Below are 13,712 nucleotides of genomic sequence, written 5' to 3'. Positions count from 1 at the left end.
CTCAGGAATATGGGTACTCCAGGCCCTCAGAGCTGTGGGGTGGCTGATTGGTTTTAATCGTGGTGAATTCAGAGTTCATTTCCCAGGGATGTACTCAAGACTACATGGCTAACTTACTCCTCAAATGTGGTGCTAACTAAAATCTGAGCAGAGCTCTATCACTCTGCCTCTTGAAATCATGGTTTCCTCAGTCATGGATTCATTCATTCACTTGGGCTGTGAGCTCTGGTCTCCACTCTGTCACTGGCTAACATGTGACCCTGGGCAAATGCTTTAACATTCCCACACCTCAGTTTCTTCATCTGTAAAATGGGAATAAAAATTAGGAACCATCTAGGGTTGTTGTGCAGGTTCAGTGATAGGATGCATGGGCATAGCATCGCAGTCTCGTCCTCTATGAATGGTGTGGTTCTTATTTTTATCATTACTAGTCCGCAGGCATTCAGTAAGAGCCCCTGGTCCCATCCTGGGCCCTGGAGAGTGGAAGGTGCAGGAGACGGGATGGGGCTTGTCTGGTGGGAAGGGCAGGCCAGGCTGTGATAGCTCAGGATTGGTGCTAAGCGCCGGACCAAGAGCTAAGCCTGGGTGCTATGGCAGGCGAGGGCACCGCCCGCTGAAAGCCAGTGCTCAGAGAGGGCTTTGGAGGAGGTGACTCCTTAGGGAGACTGGCAGGATGAGCATGGAGAAGGAGCTAGTCTTCCTGCACATGTTATTCCAGAAGGAATAACATGTGCAAAGAAATCAAAACACCCCAAAGCTTTCCCAGAACTGTACACAGGCCTAAGTGCCTGAGCATAGATAGGGCTGTTTGGTGGGGAGTTGTAGATGTGGCTGGAAAGGAAAGCCCCTCAGGAAGTGCTCTGGGGAGGAAATCAAAGGCTCAGATTTTACACCGAAGGTAATGGGAAACATTTAATGGTTTTCAGTAGGGAAGTGGGACAGCCTGATTGATTGGCTTCTGGGTGGAGAGTGGGTTGGGTGGCTGAGAGCCTGGTTAGGATGACACCAGAGTCATGCACCAGGCACTGAAGACAGGAAGAATGGGATGGTGGCCATGTGGATGGGGCGCTGGGGTGCTTCTGAGATATTTAGAAGCTAGAATCTCTAGACCTTGGTAATAGCAGGACACAGGAGGAGTTAGGGATGTACCCTCACCCCAAATACCACCAGTTTTCTGCCTTCAGTGATCTATGACTGATCCTTCGCAGAGAAGAGGTGCCAGGAGGAGCAGGTGAAGATGGTGTATTCCATGATAGACCTACCAGGGGCCCATGGGACAACCAGGTGGGCAATCAAGACGCACATGAACCTCCATGGGCTTGGGGCTCTGCTAAAGTTCTGAGCAGGTGATGTGCATCGTCACCACAAAGGGAGCCCCTGCGGCCGTGGGGTGGACGAGGTCACCAAGGGCAAGGAAAATGACAAAAGAAGGGGGTTGAGCACAGAGTTCTGGGGAACAGCAAGATTAAAGGGATAGAGGAGGCAGAGAAGTCAAAGAGGGGCCAGGAAGGGGAGCCCAGAGTGGGGGGAGGAGAACCATGAGAGAAGGGATGTTATAGAGAAAGTTTCACGGGGGAGGCGTGGTCACTGGTGCTGTCAGCCTCTGAGAGGCTGGTAGAGGTGAGGCCCCCGGATTCACAACGAGGGGAGGCTGTCAGTGACACAGGCGAGGACAGCGCCAGTTGTTGAAGACAGAAGTTGAGGATGGAAGATGGAGACCGACAAGATCTTGCAGTTAGAGACCTTGACAGTTACATAGGCAGCAATGGGACCAGCATGCCCAGGGCGTGTTTACAGACTCAGCCTCACAGGGGCTTCCCACATCTGCGGAACCAGAATCTTGGAGGTGGAGCCTGAGAATCCAGTTTGTAAAAAGCTCCCTTGGTGATTCTAGGGAGAATTCTGAATGGCTGGCAGTGTAGCATGAATACTGGGCTTGGCGTCAGGAGCCATGGGTCTCCATCCAGCAGCCTCCCACGTGAGAGCAGGAGGCTGCCGGTGAGGTCTGGGTTTCACTCTAAATCTACCACTCGCTTGCTATCTGTGTGGTGGGGCAGGGCCTTGGCGGCATCCATGCCAGCCCTCTCCTCTGGGAGACAGGGAGAGCAACGACCACGGCAGGGTTATCATGAGGTCCTGGTGAGGAAATGTGCATAAAATGTTTGGCTTATTAAAAGCACTCATGGTGGCCATTATGTTGCTGTTAGCCGCATGACTTTGGGCAAATTTCACCACCTTTCTGGACTCTCATTTCCTCATTTATGAAATAGGAGGAATAGTGTCTTACTCAGCAGGTATTGGGGGCCCCGTGTGGTCATGCAAGGGGAAATCCCTCACATGTAGTTGTGCTCAGAGAGTATTAATTTTGTGTCTAGTTAGTGCTGGCTTTGGGCTCGGAGGTGGTCGCTGGTTAGAAGGCTGTCTGCAGGGGCAGCCCAAGGCTCTTCTACTTCCTCAGATACTAGCAGGGTTTGTGACCACATAGAGTCCTGGGATTTCTGCAATTTGCCCCCCTTCCCCCAAGCAGGGCTGGTGGTTCTGGTCAGAGACTGTGGAAGCTGTGGCCGGAGCTGGGGAAATCTGTGGGCCGGTCATCAACCAACAGCCTCAGGTTTCGTAGGGGTCAGATAGCTGGGGACAGGGTCCTCTGCATGTCCTCAACCCTCGGAAAGTCAGGAGGAAAAGGCTGACAGTTGAGATGTTCACACCAGCAGGAAAGAACTGGTCAAATGCCCAAGATCTGCCTCCTGGCTCTTGCACAGCCCGGGTCTCAGAGCTACTCCAGAAAGTGGACAGCTTTGTGACTCTCTCACTCCTGCCCTGTCTGGGAGAGACAAGGAGGGGCAGAGGGAGGGGTGGACAGCAGAATGGTACAGGGACCTGCTTCCTGCCCTCTGCTGCTCTGGCGACATCATCACCCAGCCAGCACACCTCTGCTACATCGTGCTGTTTTCTTTCTGGCTGAAGTCAGCAGGTTGGGTCCCTTTGGGATCTGAGCCAAGGAGGAGAAAATATGACAGCGAGCAGTGTTGGCTCAGCACTTTACAGTTTATAGAGCTGGATCGTTTGATCCTTACAACTGGACTGTGCAGGAGGCTCGGCAGGGAGGACATCCCCCACTCTACAGATGAGGAAGCGGCAGCTCTGGAAGACCTACCTGAGCCTGTGTGGCAGGGTCTGGATTCACACCTAAGGACAGACAGCTGGCTCCAATGTCGGTGCTCTTTCTGCAAGCCCAGGAGTTGCTGTAAAAAGGTAGCCCTGTGCCCGGCTGGCTCAGCTGGAAGAGTGTGCAACTCCAGATCTCGGGGGTGTGAGTTCGAGCTCCACACTGGGCTTAGAGGTAACTTAAATAAAACTTAAAAGAAAAAATGTAGACACAGAGAGCTGCCTTCTTTTCACAATGTGGCCACCTCATCACTCTGTGGCCTGACAAGTCTCTTAACTGCTCTGGGCTTGAGTCAGCCACCCTGCCAAACACAGAGCTTGGATTAGAAAACCCAGAAGATTCCTTCCAACTGGTGTAGCTGGCAGTCTTAATGCTGGGGGCACTCTGGGCCACCAGGTGTACCTGGGGTAACTTCAGAAGGGCTAGTTAGAGTCCTGGACCCTAGCGTCTACCCAGAACCCCAGGAAATATACCTGGCCATAGAGCCCTTTCCTCCTACCCCAAAGCAAGCCATGATGAACCTTCTGTGAAGAAAGGAGTCTGACTTAGACGTGGGGAAAGCCACAGATCTCACTGATCACCAGCAGGGTGGTACCGTCCTCACCAGTCCCTGTCTCTAGAGCCAACCGCTCTCCTACGCATTACTCCCTGGGCCCTCTCTGCCCCTCCTGAGCCCTTCTTCTGTGAAGTCTACAGAAGGTTTCAGATTGAATGGATCTCCCTTATTCTTCTGATTTGCTGGGGGGGTGGGAGCAGGGGGACTCTGTACCAAAGTGGGAGCTTGGCGGGAGCTCAGCGCTGTTTGTGGGATGAATCAGAAACAGAATTATTCATCTCCTTGTGACTTTCATGTCCAGCAGGGTTCTGCTGAGTGGGGTCGTCACTTCCCAGAGGGACCCATTCTTTTCCTCCTAAGCATCATTTTCTCTTTTCCCCCTGGGAGACTAACTTTGGTTTCTGCAGTTAACAAACTCAGAAGAGTTTGTTTGTTTTTAAGAAGGAAAACAACAACAAAAAACCCCCTCCTCTCCTAGAGGTCATCTTTTTCAGGCCCTTGTCTGGCTAGAAAGACAGAGAGTCACACTCATCCTAACTTTCTGTGCACTCAGGGTGAGCACATCTAAATTTCCGGGGACTGAGTGATCTTCTCGGCTCTGATAAACAGAAGAAAGCCTGGCCATCCCTGAGCTCCATTCCTTGGCCTAAGAGCCCTTCTTTTAGTTTCTTCCAGTTTCTTTGACCTTTTGGCTCAATATGCAGATGAAGGAAAGGGGCCTAAGGAACAAAGTCTCTCCAGCTGCCCCATGGATTATTCTGGAATTAGTCTGCTGCTGTCAATTTTATTTGGTAATCCCAGCTGGATCTCCAAATTATACCTGTAATTTGGTGCACTCCATGTATTACAGTCTGTCAGAGAAATCCTATAATTATTTTTTAAGTGACAAAGTTTTAAGGAATAGCTAAATAAATGTAGCTAAATTTAGAGCACTGTCTCTTCACAATGGAATGTGGCAGGAGGTAGAGGTATGATCAGCTGCTGGTAGAAGGAGAATTTTGTTACTATCCAAAAGGTGGCAGCAAAAATTACCTCAATTAACTTAACAAGAAGCCCGTCCTCCTCTGCCAGCCCGCCCAGGAGCCCTGGCACACACCTTTTCCCTTTTCTGCCAGAATTCTGTGCCTCCCTCACCAAGCTGTCCCCAGCTCCATCTGCTGCTCCCGTCTGAGGCTGATGCCCAGGCCCCAGTCACGTCCTGTCTTTTCCCTGAGAGCCTCCAGCTCCATGTTCCAGAAGCATCAGGGTCAGGAGTTCACACCTCAAAGAAATCTCAGCACAGATCATTGTTTAAGGGGGAGGCCAGAGAAATAAGGCCAGGGCCTGTTTCTGCCCTGTACAGACTCCATGGAAAATGAGAGAGATTCTCTACAAACCCAAAATGTCAGATCTCTGGAGAAACTTGATACATACCTCATCAATCTATTCATCCAAGCTTTTTGGGAATCTACTCCGTGTGGGATATTTGTGAGTGGCTTAGATGCATGAATGGATTCATGAGATGTTTGTTGGCTCTTGCTATGTGCCGCATACCCTTCTAGCTTCTGGGATTACAGCAGTGAGCAAAGCAGAGGTCCCTGCCTGCAGGCAGCTCACATTTTAACGGGGGTGAGACAATAAACAAGACAAATGGGGAAAATATATGCTTGCTTAGATGGCAGTAAGTGCTAAGGAGAAAGATGAAGCAGGATTCAGGAGACAAGGAGTGACAGAGGGGGCTGCGGCAGTTTTAGACAGAGCAGCCAGCCGGCCTCGTGGAGAAGGCCAGTCTGGATGGGGGAACATGGGGAAGGAGCCCTGAAGCACACACAAGGCGCACATTCCAGGCGGAGGGAGTGATGAGTGAAAAGACCCTGCAGTGGGAGATGTTAAGAGGGCCGTTGGAGACATGGCAGGAGTATTATGGGGCTCTGTTTAAGGGGATGAAGAGATGTTGGAGAGGAGAGATGTGGTGCAAAAAATAATTACTATTAATGTTCACTGTTGTTGTTTAGCACAGGGATCCGCAAGCGGTGTGTTTTTGCACAGCCCGTGAACTCAGAATGGTTTTTATGTTTCTAAGTGGTTGGGGGGAATATCAAAAGGAGACTATTTCATGACACATGAAAGCTACATGAAATTCAAAGTCTCACATCCATAAATAAAGTTTCATTGGCACACAGCCATGCTCATTCATTTATTGTCTATGGCTGCTTTTGCATACAATGGCAGAGCTGAGGAGTCGTGACAGGGAATGTATGGACCATAAAGCCTGAAATATCGTCTACCTGGTCCTCTCCTGAAAACAGTCATGGACTCCTGGTCTAGGCAGTAGGCGGGAGTAGATGAACCCTGGCTGTGGGGTCAGGAGCTCCTGATTCCAGGTCTGTGGCCACCTCATGGTGGTCGTGTGACTTTGGGAAAGTGGTCTATCCACTTGGAAACTTTGTCCTCACTTTTAAGGTGGAGACAAAAGCATCACGTTTTAGGATAGTAGTGGGAATTAAATGAAATAAATAACATGAAGCCCATCGCAAGGCCTTGATTTCCATAGGCATCCGAATGATTGTACATAGAACATGAGGGTAGGATAGAAGGATGTTGTGTGTCGCCCCAAAGTCATATGCTGAAGCCCTAATCCCCAGTGTGATGGTATTTGTAGGTGGGGACTTTGGAGGCAGAGCTAAATGAGGCGTGAGGGTGGGGCCTTGTGATGGGATTCGTGCCCTAATAACAAGAGACACCAGAGAGCTTGCTAGCTCCCTCTCGCCTCCCACCATGTGAGGAGGCAGTGACAAGGCAAGCCAGGAAGAGTCCTCACTGGAACCCCACCATGCCTGCACTTTGAGTTTGGGCTTCCCAATCTATGGTATTATTTTCTGGCAGCCCAAGATGACTAGGACACAGGAGGAGAACAGAGCCGACGTCTTGAGTGTGGATAGAATTTCCACAGGCGGGGAAGGAGGGAAAAGGCCTTCTTCGCAGAGGAACAACATATGTGAAAGCAGGGGTGCTAGAAGCTCGGGGGCATGCTTGTGGAACAGAGCATACACTGCACAGTGACAGAGGCGGGAGAAGACGGTAGGATTTGGTGGAGCTGAGGCCAGAGAGGCACATTTGTGAGGGGCCTTGTATCCCACTCTCAGAGTAGGCTGATTTGTTATGTTTTGCCCACTTGATTTGCAAAGTGTCCCTCTCTGCCTCCCTGAAGTCACCTTGGCACAGGGGGCATAGAGTCGGCTCATGGGAATACCACCAGCTTGGTCTTCAGGACCAGAGGTCAGTGGGTAGGTCGTTGGCTCCTTCTCCATGGCTGGAAGCCTGCTAACCCAGAGGTTAATCTGCAGTGAATGAGAAAGACGTGGCCCCAACATCAGGGTAGAGAGGGTTATGAGAAATAAGGAATTTTTAAAGGAAGGAGAGGAAGGAATGCACGGTGCTGAGAAAAAGTATTATCTAATGTAACATGGTCCCTTCAGACTTTTTGCTAAGGATGTTGGAAAGTTTGGGAAGGGCTTTACATGGTGGTTCTGCCTTCCTCCAGCCCCTGGGGAACTGGAGGGGAAGAGGCTGTCGCTGTATTCCATGGAAGAAAGAGTGGTAGCTTTGGCCAGGAACGTGACCGTGGAAATGCGGGAGGACCCACTGAGAAAATGGAGTCAAAGTAGTCCACAGGGCTTGGCGCTTGGGCATGGAACGCAAGGGAAAGGTGGCCGTGTAGACCATGAGCCGACATCTGCTTGTGCTCCCACGTGGACAATGGCTCGGCTCCCTGGGATGGGGAGCAGGAGAGGATACAGGTGTCTGGGGGGGGGGGTAGGATGCAATCAGTAGTGCAGATGTTGAGTAGATGACACCTGTGGGGTAATCCAAGTGACGGGGGGCCGGTGTCTGGAGGTATGTGTCTGTCTCAGTGTGAAGTTCGGGAGAGAGGCAGGGGCTGGAGCTAGGAATCAGGGAGTCATCGCTAAGTGAACGGTGGCTGCCTCCCCGCTGTGACTGAGATCACACAGGGAGGAACTCTGTGTGCCCACGGGCTGCTCCCCATCTGGTGGGATCCCACCTGGCCTTAGGATTAAATCCCGTGTATTAGGCTGCCTTTTCTAAATAAACACACATGCACACAAACAAACAAACAAACGCTTCAGTTCCTGATGACTCAAGTGACATGTGTCTGGCCCTGATTGTGCAGACAGTTTTATAGGAAGTTGCCAACACAATGAACCATCTGAAGCCTCTAATGAAGCAATTATAGTATGTGGAATGAACAATCAATCAACTGTAAACTCAGTGGTGAGAATTTTATAGAGATCGAGGGTAGATAACAGGCTCACTGCGGTTATGTCCAAGAGTAACTTGATCCCTTATTGGAGATAAGGTTTACATAATAGGGGAAGCTCCCCACCCCTCCCACAACACACACAAAGAAAAAAGTTTCTGTAAAAAGACTCCCCCCCCCCCCACCCATCAGCTCTCAAAAGTGTCCTGAATCACCAAGAAAATTGTTCACATTTGGGGAAGTTGTGGTTAATAAAGATCTTTTACGCTGCGGGATCTCCAGAGGTAAAACATTTCAGTATTGCACTCTTCCCATGTGGTTCTTGAATGTAAACCCGCTGTGCTGACAGAGAGGCAGGTCTGCTCTAAGGCAGTGTTTGTAGTATCATCCTTTACATTGCTCTGTGGCGGTTCTGAACATGTATTACCTCTGATCCTGTAGAATAGGTATTATTGGGCTTAATTTTTGTTAAAGATTTACTTATTTATTTGAGAGAGAAAGACTGAAAGCACGAGCGGGTAGGGGGGTGCAAAGGGAGAAGGAGAGAGAGAATCTCAGGCAGACTCCTCACTGAGTGCAGAGCCTAACGCGGGGCTCCATCTCACAATCCTGAGATCATGGCCTGACCCGAAACCAAGAGTCGGACACTTAACTGACTGAACCACCCAGGTGCCCCTGGGCTTAGTTTTTGATGAAGAGAGACTCAAAATTTAAATGATCTGTCCTGTGCCCGCAGAGCCGAGATGTACCGGACCTGGATAAATCCAGGTGTGTCTGACCGCAGAATGCTCCCCCCTTCCCCACGGCCTGCTCCCTTTCCATTGGTCCGAACACCTTGAATTACCTCCCCTCTGTTCAATCCATTCTCTTTACCGTGGGTGTTAGAAGATGCTCATTGGAATCGCCACCATTGTCCTAGGCTTACCTTCTAAAGTGCTTGTAGGAGAGACTGAAGATGTTTTGAAGACGACAGCCACACCCTCTTCATTAGTCTCTGGAGTGAACACTTCCAAGTATCTTCAGCCTTGTCCCAGGTGACATGGAGGGGCAGCCGCTGCTGGCCACCCTCCTAACAGCCATCCCCTTTTCCCCAGCTTCTTTGCCAGAAGCTCAACTCCCACCACAGAAGCTGCAAGACCAGAAACTCACACCCCCTATGTGTGCACTGAGAGTGGATTTTGGAGCTAGGGAATTGGGGAATTGGAAAGGCAGAGAAATGAGTGTGTTGGAAAGGAAACGCCTGGATTCCTATCCTGACTTCCACGAGCTGCAGGCAAATGATCCAAACTCTATGGGGCCTCAGTTTCTTCATCTCTAAAATGGGGGTGACCATACTTATCACAGAAGTGCTCTGAAAACAGAATCAGATCAAGCATATGGACACCCAGCATAGAGCTGGACACAGAGAAGTTAGTAATAAATGGATGTTATTATTTTTATTCCTATAACTAAAGATGAGGCTGCTGTTCATTGAGGTTTATTTACTTTATGTGGTGTAAGGCAGGAGGTTCACACACGGATTAGGCAAAGGGGCATTAACATCCTGATTATGAACGTATATGACGGCCCCCCCACACACAAAAACAAACCGAAACAACTTCGCAGTGATGTTTGTGTGTGCATACTCATTATTCACTGACTGTTTGTGAGTATCAGGGAAAAGCTCAACCCCAGGTGCCAGCCTTTGTCTCAGGAAAGGAATTCCCTTAATTTAGGGAAAACAATGAGATAAATTTTTTAGCCCTTCTTTCAAGAGGCTGATGGTCGCTAAAACCCAAGGATACGTGGTTAAATTTGTTTAAAAGGCACATTTTCACAGGGTCTGTGATAGATAAGGGACATGAAGTTTTTAGAATACTGCTCTAATGAAGTAACAGAGTCGGGAGATTCTTGAGAGGTGAATAGTTGGGTATTCTCTAAAGCAGAGGTTGTCAAACTCGTGCATGTTGAGAATCATCCAGACCGGGCAGTGAAAATGCCATCATATCAAACGTCTCCGCAGTCCGCGGGCGCGCCTCGTTCTCTCGTGGTGCTGCCGTGCCCTTCGCGTCTGGAGCACCCAGCCCTCCATGAGGTGAGAAACCGAGGCTCAAATGTGGATTTATCCGAGCACCTTATGTGATTCCTGTGTTTGTCGGGACTTGTTGAGTTGTTTATGCGAGAAATCAAAAGCAAACTAGCTTAGACAAGAGAGGATTTATTAGCCAAAGTAGCTGAAAGGGATCTTTTAGCTTATACACCTCTCTCTCTCTCTCTCTTATTCTTCCCCCATATATATATATATACACACATATTTATTTATATAAAGAGATATATATGTTGAGATGCAGATGCATATATACAAATATACATACACGTCTATATATACATGTACATTTATATATATACACACACAGATTCCCGTATATCAGCTCTTCTGTCCTCTAAGTATTTCTGATTATCCCCCCTTCTGGGAACAGGGATGATTTACATTTCCTGAACCCCTTGTGATGGGGCGGGATCATATAAAGAGTTCTGGCCAATGAGTTATAAGCAGAAGGGATATGTGTCACTTCTGGGCTAGAACATTTAATTGGCAGCACAAGACACCCAGTAGTGATCTTTTTTTCCTCTGCTCTAGTGACCAACAAAATTTGAATTAGAGGCTACTGAGTCCCACGTAAGGGGATTCAAACAGAGCTCTCAGCTGACCCACAGTGGACCAGTAGTATGCACAAGACATAAACCTTTGCTATTGGCTCCTAAGATTTGGAAGTTGTTACCACAGCGTAGCCTGGCCCATCCTACCTAACACAGAAGGCGTCCAGCAGCTCCATGTTTCTATGGCCAGCTACAGGGCACAGTCTCAGTAGAGAGCAACCCCTTCTTTCTCAGTGCCCTTATAGCCAATCTTATAGGGACCCTTCTTCAAAAAAATTTTATTTAAATTCAATTTAACTAACATATACTGTATGATTAGTTTCAGGGGTAGAATTTAGTGATTCATCAGTTGCATACAACACCCAGTGCTCATTACTTCAAGTGCCCTCCTTAATGCCCATCACCCAGTTACCCCATATTCCCACCCTCTCCCCTCCAGCAACCCTCAGTTTGTTTCTTATAGTTAAAAGACTCTTATGATTTGCCTCCCTCTCTGTTTTCATCTTATTTTATTTTTCCTTCCCTTCCCCTATGTTCATCTGTTTTGTTTCTTAACATCCAAGACAGTGAATTTCCTGACTTTAGAAATGATGTCATATCTTCCTTAGTGACCACAGAACTCAGTACAGCACTTGGCCCTTTCATGGGAGCTCAGCAATAGTAGGGTGAATAAAAAAGGCTATTTAAGGAAAGACAGGGCAAGAATGAAGAGTACATTTCATTTCTTCTGCCACTGGGAGATCAAACATCAAATAGCGTGGAATATATTGACATAAAACCTTGCAGGATAGACTGAAAAATGTTTAATTCTCGTTCTCCCCAGAAAACCCTTTAACAAATGCAACCAAACACCTGGGAACAAGAGACCTGCCACCGCATCATTCATTTGATTTCAAAATGGAAACCCTAGACAGATTCCCTCGCCTGCAATTATCCAGGTGGAGTACAGACAAGTTAATATCAACAGCTCATCTTGATGCCTACACTGTCCCCGGAATCCAGAGAAAGGTATTCTTCCCTTTAATCCTCTGTGGCAGGACAGATGGTACTTACAACCCGGCCTAGCACCTGGGAAATGTTTTTCACGCTACCAATTAAGACACGTTTCCTCTGCTGTGTCCGTCACTTGCACCTGTAGGACAACTGGTCGCCTCGCCAGGAGCATATTCCATCTGATCGCTCCCTTGTCCATTGGGGCACTTGGCTACAGATTGAAAAAGTGTTGCAAAGGAAGAAAGTGAGAGCTGCACCTGAGCTGGAAACTTCCTGGTACACACACGGAGTCCCAGCAAATTTTTTTTTTAATTTTTTTTCATCCTGTTGACAATTACTCTAAACCTACTATATAACAATAGACAGTAGAGGGAAAATAAAAGATCAATAAGATTCTACCCTTGGGGAGCTCATAGTCGAGTGGGATGACAGTAAGCAGCTTGCTAAAATTCACTGTGAAAATGCTTTCAGTAGAGACACTTTGAGGTACAGTTGACACAGAGAAGCAAAGAACCACTGATTTTGAGGAAGGGCTAAAATAAAGTCTCAGAGAGGTTATGTGTGTTAGTCCATATTTATAAAAATACTGACTCACATTTTTATAGTGCAGGTTGGTTTTCAAAGCATTTTCACATATTTATCTCATTTCGCCCCCAACTACCTATAGGCAAAAAGTCCTCTTCTTCCCTATTAGTGTATAAGGAGTTATGGCTCAGACAAGCTAAGAGATTTGCACAAAATGGCCCCAAAGTGGAAGAGCAGAATTCAAAGGTAGGTTTTTTATTTCAGAATTTATTTTGAACTTATTCTGAATCAAACAGGGCTCTTACCTGCAAGCAAAAGTTAATAAAACAACAGCAAAACAAGAAACCCAAGAAAGCTCCAGCATGAGGCTTGGGCACTCCGTAGGCAGGAATACCACCACCTAAACGGGCCCAGCGCCGGCCTGGTGAAGGCACAGGTGTAACCTTCCTTGGGCATTCGGGGCCATGGCTTGCACACCTGAAACCCCCAACATGCCTTGTGATATCTCTGGGACTGCTGCCCGGATGCTTCTAGAAACTCAGTGGAGTTGCCCCACCCATTGGCAGGTGGATTCTTGATGATCCCTGCTTCTTGGATCCTTAACTTCTGGGGGAGTCTGAAGTTAGTGCACTGATGAACAGAGTCCCCATCGGGTCCCCTAAATGCAGGGAAGGCCAGGGACACAAGCGCTGGTGTTTTTAGTTCTGTGGGAATTGAACACAACTTCACAAGTGTGGTAATTCTCAAGCATGAGAAAGAGGTTTAGAAGCCAACACTTAGCAGCACTTCATACTTCCTTCACCATTACCTGTCAGTAGTGCTGCTTTAAAAACCGTGTTTATTCTGTGCAGCTCAGTTTGTGACTCCCAAAGCCCCTTTGAACCCAGCATGAACAAGCAAAACCACCCCTAGCCGCCTCCTACATTGTGCAGCATGACCGGGGCTCCAACACAATCATTCCAGAAACAGCTCACTTAATTATTGATCAAACCCATTCATTTAGGTGTGTGGTAAAACCCTCTTCCGAGGCCGACCGGCCAAGCCAGCTCTAGAGTTTAATCACTACGAGCCAGTGCCTTTCACTTCTGAGCACTGATTGGGAGAGAAGGAGCCAGCGTTCTTACTAATTTGTGAAATGAAACACGTCTCCCTCTGGCTCTGCTGTGGAAAGGAGCAGCCTGGGACGCAATGCACTGTTTCAGATCAGTAGTTAGTTTAGGTCTGTGATTCTCAGAGTGTGGTCTCTCTCCTGAAGAGCAGCAGCAGAAGTACCTGGAAACTTGTTAGATGTGGCCATACTTGGGACCCACCCCGGAACTACTGACCCAGAAATTCTGGGGGTGGAGTGCTGCGATTGATGTTTTAGTAAGCCTTCCAGGTGATTCTGAGGCATGTTAAAGCTCGAGAAACCCTGCTTTCGACCCAGGAGCTGCTTCGGACAGGGGTACCACGCTTTGGTTCCTTCACGGACTCTACTTTTGATGGTCCTCAGTGGATCTGGATGGAAAATGAAGCCACTTCGTTTAAAGCAGAAAACCCATCCCCCGTCATTCTTTTAGGTAAGTCTGCTC

The 13,712-nt window shown here is 48.3% G+C and overlaps 1 long non-coding RNA gene across 1 annotated transcript in view; it reads left to right on the top strand.

The window, feature by feature from the left end:
- Nucleotides 1-13,712, top strand: part of LOC130544041 (uncharacterized) — a 203,738-nt gene that overhangs the window by 167,997 nt on the left and 22,029 nt on the right. The window contains exon 3 of the long non-coding RNA XR_008959945.1: nt 11,447-13,700. This is a non-coding gene — a long non-coding RNA (uncharacterized LOC130544041). The remainder of the gene's footprint in view (nt 1-11,446; nt 13,701-13,712) is intronic.

Source organism: Ursus arctos, unplaced genomic scaffold (genome assembly GCF_023065955.2).
Source record: "Ursus arctos isolate Adak ecotype North America unplaced genomic scaffold, UrsArc2.0 scaffold_18, whole genome shotgun sequence".
NCBI classification, from domain to species: Eukaryota; Metazoa; Chordata; class Mammalia; order Carnivora; family Ursidae; genus Ursus; species Ursus arctos.
The sequence above is the reverse complement of the archived record's forward strand: the minus strand, read 5'-3'. Positions and strand labels throughout refer to the sequence as shown.